Here is a 13,054-nt window from a genome sequence, read left to right as displayed (position 1 = left end):
TAATTGGGGAAAAAATGTAGATCAAGAATCGTTTTGGAATCGGATTGTGACTCCCAGAATCGGAATCGGAACGGATCATGAAGTGCCTGAAGATTCCCACCCCTAGTTGTTATTAATGTCAGACTTATCGACCAGTCAAGACGTGTTAAAAAACGGGTGCGCGCAAGAAAACGTCCGTAGTTTTACATCATAAATCTGTAAATGTTCAGTGACTGCTAGCTGCATAACGCAGGGCTGAAATGTTGGCTATCGTAAAAAGTAAACAACATATACATAATACGTGTGTGTGTGTGTATATATATATATATATATATATATATATATATATATATATATATATATATATATATATATATATTAGTGTTGTCAAAAATAGCGATATTTCGATAAATGTCGATACTGAAATATCCGAACGATACCAATACTAATTTCCCGAAGTATCGATACTAGCCGAGCTTTCACTTCTACACAAAGGCGAGTTTACAAACACCACACGTGACCGCGGTGCCTTGTCTCGTCTCATTCAAGTGAAGCAAATAGAGTGCGGCACCCCGCGACCGGCTTTGTTTGATAAAGAGCACAGCAGGAGTGCTATCTGGAAATATTTCGGATATGAAACAACGAACATGGAAAGCCGAAGTACATAAGCAAGCCAATATGTAAGAGTTGCTATAGAGCAGTGCTAACAAAAGGCGCTAACACCACTAATTTCGCAAAGCACCTGAAAGACAGACACCCGTATCTATATAAAGAAGAACTGTGCTCATTTTAACATTACTGAATCATTAAATAAGATTACCTGTTATTGTTGCTGATATGAGTGTTGTCCCGTTTTTTTTTTTTTTTTTTTAACCGTAGTTCGTTGATATAAACAGATTGAGGAATCTTAGACGAGTAAATACTTTAACTGCGGTCAAATGTAAATTAACTGCGCTTATTTAACTTTATTTAAAAAAAAAAAAAAAAAAAAAAAAAAACTACTTAAATTCTGCAATTTGTCTTAATGTCTATCCAGTGAGACACTGAGCATTTTTTTTCGCGCGTGATGCACGCATGTTTGCTTGCATGGATCGTTGATTATGAATCCGGCATTAAAATCTGTTCGTCAAATAATGTTAATGTATTAACCAGCATTTATGAACGAGCAATGCATTTGTTACAGAATATTTGAATCTTTGAAAACGGTAGGTAATAAAAATACAACGGATCATGTTAGCTCTGGTCCAATTAAAAATATTAACAGATATAACTTTGGATTTTAATTGGATAATGTATTAGTAAATTATATATTAAATTAATTTTTAACTAAGATTAATAAATGTTTTGAAAGTATTTTCCATTGTTTATTCATGTTAACTAACAAATATCTTTTACCATTAACTTAAGTTCTAAGATTAGTTAGATAGTTTAGTTAATTGTGTGGTCTAAAAAGAAAAAGTTTACGACCTTCACTACCAGTTGTATTTGAACAGCAAATAAAGTTTGAAGCTCAAACTCAAATGAAGCTAAGAAGCTGAACAGGGCTATAGCAGTGTACATATGCATATACATCATTGTCATGTTCTAGACTATATTTATCTTTAAATTAAAAAAGAAATTAATTAATATTGTGGCAGTTTTTTTCTCTGTGGTATCGAAAATAGTATCGAATATCGATATTTTTCAAGGTATCGTATCGAAGTTAGAAATGCCAGTATCGTGACAACACTAATATATATATATATATATAAGCAGCACTACACACCCACGTGAAAACAGCAGTGCAACCAGTGTTTATCATAGCAAAGGCAACATTTCAGATAAATTGCGTGAGCAGAGGGCGGGAGAGCTGGAAATTATGTGGATACAGGGGCGTAGCATCTGGGTATGCAGGGTATGCAGGTGCATATGGGCCTGGGCAGATTGGGGGCCTGCCGAGCCAAGGGGAACTTTTTAATTGAACCAAGGGACCGAATAGTGTCCTGCACGGGCCCAGCCCTGGCCCGAGACGCACAAGCCCTAGTCCTGTCCTTGTCTAACAACTTATTAGAACAGTCCGTGTTGCAGCCATTAAAATAGTTCAGTTTTGGATTTTAATGGCAAAGTGGCAGGATTTCAGCTTAGATTTTGTTGCACAGTGTGCGCCCGGCTTTAGCCACAGCAGTCATGAGTGGCACCAGAGTGACGTAATCTTCGACTGATTGGCTAGAGGAGTCAATCTAGACTAGTGGACCAATGGTGACACTGGAGTCCGCCCTAATTTACATCAAACTCTGACTGCAAAGTTTTGAAATGCAAGAGCAAAACGTGAGAATGTGAGCAAAGGGGAAAAGAGCATAAACACACAAAAAAATAAAATATGAGCGGAAAAATTAATTTTGTTTGTGACTCGAAAAATGCTGAATTCGTGTTTCAGTTTTGTGCAATATTATTTTTCGATCTGTGACCACGTTGTTAGTTTTTCTAAACTTTGCATTAGGTCTGTGCAATTAATCGCAATCGCAAAAAAATCGCGATTTAAGCACATGCGATTTCTAAACCGCACAAGGCTGCGATTTTATCTATCCACCCAACAGCACCCCCGCCCCCCTTGAACGTCAAGTTCATTTTATTTTCGATATAGCGCCACATCACAAAAGAAGTCATTTAAGGTTATCTTTCCTATAGAACAGGTCTATACATAGTTCTTTTATTAAACATACTAAATTGCCTTATGTTATTTATCTTATTTACACTAAGGCATGGCATTTCTGTCTCTTCATGGTCGCGTGATTACAATGTCTCCAAGAAAACACGGACTGGATCGCGGACTCCATTCATAAAAACCTAATCTACTATAGCGCGGAATGCCACGTAATTCGTCGATTTTTGGATTAATAAATCAAAAGTTGGTCTGTCACTTAATTCAAATCGCGATATGGACTAGTGTCTGTGAAAACTGAAATGCAAAAAGACCGTTTTAATATGAATCCTGCATGTTTCGTTTGCTTCTGTATGTATGAATGGTGGAGACGCGTTTTATTTCTTTACTACACGCATACTGAAGCACACGTGACGCTCCCGCTAATTTTTGGCATTTGCATCTCACATGAACAGATAAACTCAATCGTCAAATCGCTGAGTTTTGGACTTATTTTTCCACTGAAATTAATGTATTCATTATTGCACAAAGTAGGCTAAAGTACCGGGGGGGAAAAAAAGTAAAATGGCTTATTTATTTTATGTTGTCTGTTTTAAAGACAATTTTACTACAGTTTTTTTTTTTTTTATTAAACTTAATACAGTTATTTCATGGTGAAATGTTTTGTTATGCACTTCTTGTGCACTGAATACATTTAGAATGTATGTATGTAGCTTGTTTGAAAAAGCAAAAAAAAAAAAAAAATCGCAATATTCGTTCAAAAAATCGCAATATGATTATTTTGTCCATATTGCACAGCCCTACTTTGCATCTATTTTTCATTTTTGTGCATTATAATTTTACACATCTTTTGAATTTTTTTTATTTACGCTTATTTTTCGATCTGTTACCGCAATACTTTTGACGGAAATTTGATCCCATAACATAGAAAAGTTCAAAGCACAAAGGGAAGAGATATTGATGTGTAGTGTATTCAATCTGTGCATTAGTTTGAGTCTAGGCATGGGCCGGTATAAGATTCTGACGGTATGATAACCTTGGGTAAAAATATCACGGTATTGTAATTACTGCTCTACAATGTTATATTTAAATGTCTGGGTAAAAAAACAACAAACAACTCTCTTTTTTTTCAACTGAATACAGTATATTTTATTTTAGGAAACATATAGAACATTTTGTAACATCAGTCAAAATGATTAAAATAAATAATTCAATCTTCTTAATTAAATTAAATTGCAGTCACTTATGTGAGCCTAAACCTGCAGCTCAACAATAATCAATCAAAATCAAAAACAAATCCTTCTAAATGGAAAAAATGCAATCACTAATCAAAACAAAAACATAACCATTTGTCACAGTTCCAAAAATAAATAAATATATAAATAAATAAAGTAATTTTAGCAGCTCAATAATTTTTGTAGACATGCTCACTTTTTACCAATTCTTTATTCACTCCAAGTTAAGATGCAGGAATGTGAGCATGTTCACCTTTCCTGGATTAAGTTTGGACCGGTGAGGTACGAGGATATGTCCACTACAACTGAACACCCTTTCTGAGAGCACACTGGTGGCTGGGATGCAGAGAAATTTTCTTGCTACCTTGCCAAGTAGAGGTAACTCTTCAGCATGAATTTTCCACCATGCCAGTGGGTCAGTATCAGAGGACGTGGGAGGCTGAGACATATACAATTTAACCTCCGCTATCACTCTTTCTTTTAACAGGACATCTCCTTCTTTGACTGTTTCTTGTTTTGCTGATGTAATTTTTTTGAGCAAGCAAGACAGAGATTTGTCTTTCTTTGTAGCAGCAGAAGAGACAGTGGTTGTGGAAGTGCTGTTTCCTTGCTCTTGAGCAGTAGTGAAATCAGGTAATTCTTTAGGTGGCCGTGATGTCATTTCTTCCAGTTTCACAGCTTCCTCTACAGTGAACATGGCAGTCTCATCCTTGTTCTGCGAAAAGTTGCCCTTGAAACGGGGATCAATGAAGCAAGCAATGTCAATCAGCTTACTGACACCCTCAGAGGAGTAACGTTGTTGCAGATCATCCATCATTACTTTTTCATTTGTTTTGTTAGGGCATCATTTTCCTGTTTTTCTTCCAGTATGCCAGTGATGTGCTCCATAACAGGCTTCAATGATGACAGGGTGGTCTTTGTTTCAAAAGCCAGTAGATCTGTGAAATCATTTAGAGGCCCCAGAAGTTGGCAGACCATCTCCAAAGTGCGCACATCACTGTCTTTTGGCATTAAATGCCATGAGCTTCTGTCTGCTGCAAGGACTGCACAACAAGCCTGCTGCTGTTCCAGAAATCTTTCAATCATTTTGAAGGTGAACCCCCATCTTGTCACTACATCATGAATGTAGTGCTAGGCGATATGACGATATATATCGTGGGGACGATAGAAAAGTGTCTATCGTCCTCTTTCTCTTCTATCGTTTCTATCGTTTCTAACCTAATTTTATCAATTACTAAAGAAAATATTGAATTAAATAGGCTATGACAAATATATGATAATGTCTTGTTGCTATGCAAAGCTTACTCTACCCTATAAGTGATAATCAAGAATAAAAATGAACTTTTTCACAAAGAAACTCCGTCTTGTGCGACGTGACGCTTTACATTGTTGCGACATGTTTTAACTCGTGAGTGCTTAGCCTAAGACACCTGTTTCACACACTCCGTCTGCAGTGCATATGCATTGCGTATTTTTTTCCGCACCCATGTTAACGGATTAGAGCGTTCACATTGCACGCGGTTGCTGTCCGGTAGTGCGTTCCAGAAGCGGTGCGTTTGCAGCAGTGGAGCGATCGTTTCGGCACAGAGTCTATTTTTGCTGTGCTGCATTGCGTTGCATGCGCTGAATGAAAGTGACAGCGCATTGTTCGCTGTAAAAATGAACATGGATTGACACGGACATGTACCATAAATGCATATAAATGCAGTCTACTGTGTTTCACAGTCAACACGTGGCTTTTTGGCTAGGTTTAAAATACTGCAGTTTTAAATAAACAAGGCAACATAATAGATTCTTTAAAAATATGGTTTTTAATAAAGATTTAATGCGAAAGAAGGGCACAGAGAGCCAACTGTTTCTGTCTGTGGTAAGTTTTAATTTAAAATATTTGTGATAGCCCAAATTCAATATGAAAAGGAAGCTATAGCCTATAACCTATGCTGTGTTTAAATGTGTTGCAACTTGCTTGAGCAAATACAAATCTAGAAGTCAAGTGCATTGAATAATAGCCTACGTTGTTTATAATACGTTGAGTTTAAACGTGAATATGTCTAGTATTATTGTATTAGTGTACTGTGATAAAAGTATCCCAATGCTGAAAAAGCACGATTGGATTTGAAATTAAAATAACGGATAAATGGTGTGTTTGTGGTTAAACAGCCGCGGATCAGGAACTGACTGCAAATGCGTCCTGTGTGAAAGCAAAACGAGTTTGCAGACGGAGTATGTGTGAAACATACTTTGATACTTTATTTATGAAAACGTACTTTATTTTGGTATATCTTGATATATATCGTTATCGTGATATAAAATAATCCATATCGTGATACATGATTTTTCCATATCGCCCAGCACTACATGAATGAGTGATTTTTTTTTTTTTTTCAGGAATATTCAGGAGTCCCTGATTCTTCTTTAGTTCTCTCTTTCTTCTCCAGCTGCGAGAGAATCCTTGAACAAGATGCCTACATGCTCGAACAGCGGATTCAACTCTTTGAAGTTTTAGCACTTTGACTATAGCCAAATTTAGGTTATGGCCAAAACAGCTGAGCCACTCAAAAAAATATTTAACCCCAAAAGTTAAAACTTATGTAATTCAATTAGATGTCAATTTTCCATCCAATTGAATCACATAAATCCAACGAAAAACGTAAGATTTCTTTGAGCTTCACCCCATCTTGTTCAGTTGACGTGAATGAATTAAATAAATGCTATGATAACTGATGAACTGTGGTTTCAGCATGCATAATGCATAAACTTTACTCATTTTCAATAGTTTATTGTTACTTGCTTTATTTAATCACCTTACATTTTCTTAATTCTATTAAATAAATGGTCAAAAACATGTTACATTTTCAAACATTTGTGTTGTAATTGCTTCAGGAGTCAAAAGCAACATCCAATCTGACAAAAAACAACAACAATGATAATAATAAACAAATAAAAAGCATGAAAACAAGACATAATGCAGTACTTAACAAATAAGGACAACTGCTTTCTGCCAAAGGGATAACATTTCTAGTTTAAAAAGTATCAGAGCTACAGAAGAGTGCAGTCTCTTGGATGCTGGAGTTAGCATTAGTTACAGTAGTTGAAATGTATCTTTCAGGGCATCTTTGTCTAAAAGTATAAAAGTTTTCAATGTCCCTCCAGTTGTTAAAAACATCTAGGCAAGCACTGAATGTCTTATTTACTGAAAATTTTTGATTTTAAGCGCTTGAACCTTTGGAGAAAACTTGCTGCCAATGCCAATTCAAATGTGAACTTGAGACTTTGAGGGTAGCTTAGGTTGAGAGCGTAGATCAGTCCAAACAACACTACCAATCCAAAGGAAATACTCTTCAAGTTCTGCAGCAGCTGTACATCCTCTGTCACAACTCCAACATCATCTGGCACATCCTCAGCACCAGCAGCTTCTTTGTGAATCACAAAAAGCCCCAGAGTGGTCTCAGAAATTCCTCTTTCAGCTTCTTCAGGGTTGCAGTCCTAAGTCCAACATAAACAAATAAATAAATAAATATACAATAATTATATAATCAATAAATTAATTATAAATTTTCATTTTCACTGAAATATTAGCAACATACAGGCTGTAGATGTATGTTTAGGTCTTTAAAAATGACAAGTACAAACCTGGAATTTTTTGATGACTGTTGTCATGTCCTCATTGTGAAGTAATGTGTGTCATCACACTAAAAAATTTGACAAAATCAGACATTATCAGAAATGGCATAATAATAATAAAAACTGATTGTAGTTTGATCTTTGTAGCAACTATAAAAAAAAATGAAATGCAATTTACCACGCCTTGTCTTCAACTGCCATAATGTGTGCAATATTCTGTCCAGAAGCACCTCTTTTGCTGCTGAAAGCCTAATGTAGATTAGCACTGTATTTTTCCAGCTACGCCAAGAACTTTGACAGAAGTGGCACAGTTGTAATCTGCATGAATTCTTCATTTATCTAAGAGAAAATAGGAAAAATTAGATAATTACATACTGTATAGGTGTGGTGTGTAGGAATTTATTGAAATCTACAAAAAAATAAGTAAATATCAATAACACTTACCTCATTTACTGTTAACATCGCAGGCCACCTGCTTTGTAAATCAGAAGCCATTGGCAAGTCTTCAACCAACTCTTGCCGCCTATAAGAGATGGTTAAGTGCATTTTTTCTTTAATGACTGCCTCGTTATTTTTTTTTTCCAAAATCTCACGTTTAAATGTCAAAAAAAGAATGTGTGAGAACATTAACACTTTTACAAAGAAATTAAAAAAGTTATGTGTAGATACATTACAAAAAAAAAAAAAACCTTACCGTAATTGAGCTATTGTCCCAAACTTGAGTCAGTGTCGAATAATGAGGTATCTCTGAAGTAGTAGTCCCAAACCGGAGTCAATTTGGAATGATGTCACAACGGTGAGGTCTCTGTAGTAAAGATGACATATACCTTAAGTTTTGTAATGAATCTACAACTCTGCATGCATTGAAATAGTGCATGATCTACTTAATGATGTAAGATTTGCTTTTAAAACAAATTGCATCCATGAAGCTTTTGCATGTACATTATTTACTCTCATAATGTCAAAAAGGAGAGAAAAGTGCATTACTTTTACAACTAAATTATACCAGTAAACTTAAGTTCTTTTACAAAAAAATAATAATAAATATATATATATATTGCATACCGTTAGTGAGTGATTGACACAAATCACTAAAAGTGTAAGAACATTTACACTTTTACAAAGAAATTAAAGAATTTTAGTTACATTACAAAAAAAGAAAAAGGAAACTTACCGTAATTGAGTTGAATTGGAGTCAATGTGCAATGATGTCACAACGATGAGGTCTCTGAAGTAGTAAAGATGACATATACATCAAGTTTTGTAATGAATCTACAACTTAATGGAAACAATTTGTTTTAAAGGAAAATCCTTTATCATTAAGCTTGTACCTTTAATTTACTCACATAATTGTGAAAAGAAAAGAGCAACAGTTTAACAAAGAAATCAAACCAGTAAAGTTTACTTCTGTTGCAAAAAACAAAACAAAACACTTTACATACCATAACTGAGTGATTGTCCCAAATCAGATTCAGTGTTACAACGATGAGGTCTCTGAAATATTAAACATATAAATGAAAATACATAAAAAACAACACTGCATGAATAATAATAATGCATGTTCAACTTTATGGATACAATTAGTTTTAACAGGACATCCTATAAACTTTTACATCCAAATTTCATGTACTGTCGAGTCTGTTTGTACAATCCATTTTTCCAAGTTTGTACAATTTCTAAAAAAGCTAAATGTTTGTCGAAATGACGAATCTATTGTTTTAAAAAAAAAAGATCATTCCTGCGTAACGTTAATCTACCTGAAAAATACACATAACGTTAGTCGAACATATATAACGTTATCTTAAAATGATCCAAGATAGGCCTACATGTATTTGTTAACAGATTTGTTTTTTACGTTTTACGTTACGTGGTCTAGCATATTTGAAGTGAAATCAAATCATACACGCGTAATCTGTCTAAATGGAAAAATGATGCACATACTCAATCGACGGCAAATTTAAAAATGATCAGATAGCAGGGTAACGTTAGTCCAAAAAGTAATTCGGCAAAACAGTGCAGTTACGGCAAAACTAAGGTATTTATTAAATCAAGATCGATCAAATCATAAAAACAGTTGATGTTTAAGTCATCAATTACAAATAAAGAAAATATCTTACCTTATCTATAATCACCACATCTGTTCTTCTTAATCTTCCTTCCCTCTGAGGCCTCATCGACTTGCAGCCTTCAGTGTTTTTTTAACCTAAAATGCGCATGCGCATTCTGCATTCGCGCTTTACTGCAACAAATTAGGTATAGTTTATGTTCACGTTGAGAAAGCCTAATTCAGAATAATATTATTTATTTTATACCTTTTTAAATATACTTTATTTAAATAGTTTGCTTAATTTCAATTACTGGAATGGTTTTTTTGAGTGCAGGGTAAGCCTTGGAATGCTTTTTTCATGTTTGACGCATTGTCTGTTGTGATGCTGGACAAATGGTCCCTTGTGATCCTCCACTCCTGCAGCATGTTTTCAAAAAATTCGAAGATGTTTTCAGCTGTGTGGTCCTCTGGAAAAAAAACAGCTTCGAGGCAGAAGGACTTCAATTCCCAATCTGGAGAGAGGAAATGAACTGTAAAGCTTATGTATGGTTCTCCACTACCACCACTGCTGGTCCAAACATCTGTAGTAACAGAAAACCACACCCCTTCTGCCACTTGTTTTTGCACATGACCCCTGACTTCTGTGTACATCTTGGGGATTTCATTCTTTGAAAATAATTTTCTTGATGGCACTTTGTATAAAGGTGTTGCTGTTTTCATTAGTTTAAAAAAAAAACAGGTTTCTCCACAATTTGAAAAGGCATCATGTCTTTTGCAATTAAGTATGCCACCGCACTGTTCAGGTCCTTTGCAGCCTTGGATGTGGGTGCATAAGCAAGCTGTTTCTCAAAAGTTTCTTTGATTGTTGGCTGACCTGCAGCTTTTGAGGAGGATGGTCTATTGCTGCTGAAGCCACAGCTGCTTTCACTTCATCTTTTAATCAGTGTACTTTTAAAAATAGATGTCATGTGGTAATTTATACTAGATTTAACAAAAACAACTAATTACATTATTTTTTTTGTGTAAAAACATAGTACTTCTAAAAATATCAAAACAATGCTGTAAAATAAATTTTAATTTCATTGTTGATGCATATTAACGCAGAGAGTACGAGTGTACTGCACGCACGCGCACACACACTCACGCTCACACACACTCGCACGCACGCACGCGCACACACACACACACACACACACACACACACACCTACACTCGCACGCACGCACACACACACTCACTCACGCTCACACACACATACGCGCACACGCACACACACACTCGCACGCACTCACTCACGCTCACACACGCACGCACACACACACACCTACACACTCACGCTGACACACACACACGCGCACACACACGCACACGCACACACACACACACACACACACACACACACAGACACAGTCTCATCAGTTCACAAACACTCAAAGACACGTGAGAGCCAGCGAGTTGTTGTTGTTTTTGTTTTTTTTAATGGCGTGATTTTGAGAAGATGTTAAGGTGGCAGAAGGCTTAAAAGCAAAGACGTGATTTCACCTTAACTTAATTGTTGTACTAATGTTCAATCACAGAAACGTAATGTTAGTACATATGGTCTGCTATTCCCCACTCTGTAAAGTAACGTGCAAGAGGAAATTAGTTGATGTTAGCTTATGTTTATTAGTTAGCCGTGTTATCTGACTCGGTAACTTAGATGTTTGCAAAAGTTAATTTCAAGACAGCTTTATGTTAACAACTCACCTTGAATTTAGCGAAGAGTGCTGGATGGTGCTCCCGTAGATGAGAAATCATTTTTGATGTATTGCAGCAACTCTTTTTAAACATGATTTGCATGTCGGTTGACCTTCCTCTTCCAAGCCGTAGCCGTCAGATTTTTTTGCGGTACCCAAAATATTCCCACACCGCTGACTTTGTCTTTTTTGACGGGGGGAAAAGTTGTGGGGATTCACCTCCTTCGGCCATCCTGAATTTAAATTACTGCTGAGTCACTGAGAGACTGCGGATCACGTGCACAATCACAGACACGCGCCTGCCAGCACTAACCGGTGGGGGAGGGGTTGCATTGTTTTCGCAGCAGGTACGCACACACACACACACACAACCTAGTAGCGAGTCCTGCGCATTCACTTTGACGACACAAAAAATGCACATACCGTAGGAACGGTATAACTTTTTTTGTTTGCGGTTTTGAAACCGTGACTTTTTCAAACCGCGGTAAACCGTAAAACCGGTTATCGTCCCATGCCTATTTGAGTCTTTCCTTTTAACAGTTTTAAATTTCAGTTACTGTGCTGGTGAAGAACAGTTCATAGTGCTCTCTACTCCAGTGTTGTGATTTAACAGATAACCGGTAGAAATAACATGACTTGGAAACGGCACGAAACTCCAGCAAAATAAAGTCCTTTAATGCGAAACCATTTATCTTTATTTTAGGGCTGGACCAGACTATTCGATTATTCGAATATTCGTTCCGTGGGTTGGCATTCGATTTTAAATTTTGAGATTCGAATATTCATTTTTTTTCATACACCTTGCATCCCCCGCGAAACGGTTCTCATCCGCGCTTAAATACGAATGAAGAAGATCAGACTGCTGCGCCACTAACACAGACATCAAAAAAAAAAAAAAAAGAGAGATTGAGCAATATTTGAGAGACACTATAAAGTACAGTCGGGCCCACTTGAATGGTGGAAGCAAAACTAGGGCTGTGACTGTCGCAATGACAACCGCGCCTCCGCGTTTAAATGCATGCAGTAGGCTAAAGCTGACCGCAAAGCCCCAGCAAAAATAATTACCATGAATGTGTCGGGGGAAAAGTAAGGAGATATTTGAATTATTTATTAATAAACTAGTATTTGACACAAAGATGAAGTTGACGATCCTGACTCACCATTTGCTCATTGGACGAGCCTTATGCATATTTATGGATTAGGCCTATAGCTAATGAAAGAGTTTTGTTTTCGATTTGAATTATTTAAATATTTTTTTTACAGTTCCGGATGATATATTAGTCTTACCTTTATGAGCAAAAAATAAGTTTCACATCGCACCAGCATCTCCATATTCTGCAAAACGCGTCTCAGCTTTACTCTCCGCACAAACGATTGGATATGCGCCTAATAGCACACATTTATCTAGGTTAAACGATTCAACTAATATTGTGATATGCTTTAAGTTTTTTTTTATATCTATGGATTTTAATTGAAATCTTGATGACTTGAGAGGGCTAAATTGATCTGTCTGCCGTTGGCAGCTTGGTCTACTTTAAAAAAACAAAAACTTAAATTTAACAAATAAAAAGTGTTCCAAATATATTTCTAAATTAACTTTATAACCTAAATAAATGAAAATAAATGTAATCACTATGCTATTAAAAACAGCAGCTGTGTAATGGGGAAGAAAAAGAGAAAAAAGACCGGTTCCAGTCGGACTTGGGCCAGTACTTCTGATGAGCTGTCAGACAAGGCCCGGGCGAGGTTTTATATATATGCTTATATACACAAACGTTATATATAATGTGTA

The sequence above is a fragment of the Garra rufa genome, chromosome 4, assembly GCF_049309525.1.
Source record: "Garra rufa chromosome 4, GarRuf1.0, whole genome shotgun sequence".
NCBI lineage: Eukaryota > Metazoa > Chordata > Actinopteri > Cypriniformes > Cyprinidae > Garra > Garra rufa.
The sequence above is the reverse complement of the archived record's forward strand: the minus strand, read 5'-3'. Positions refer to the sequence as shown.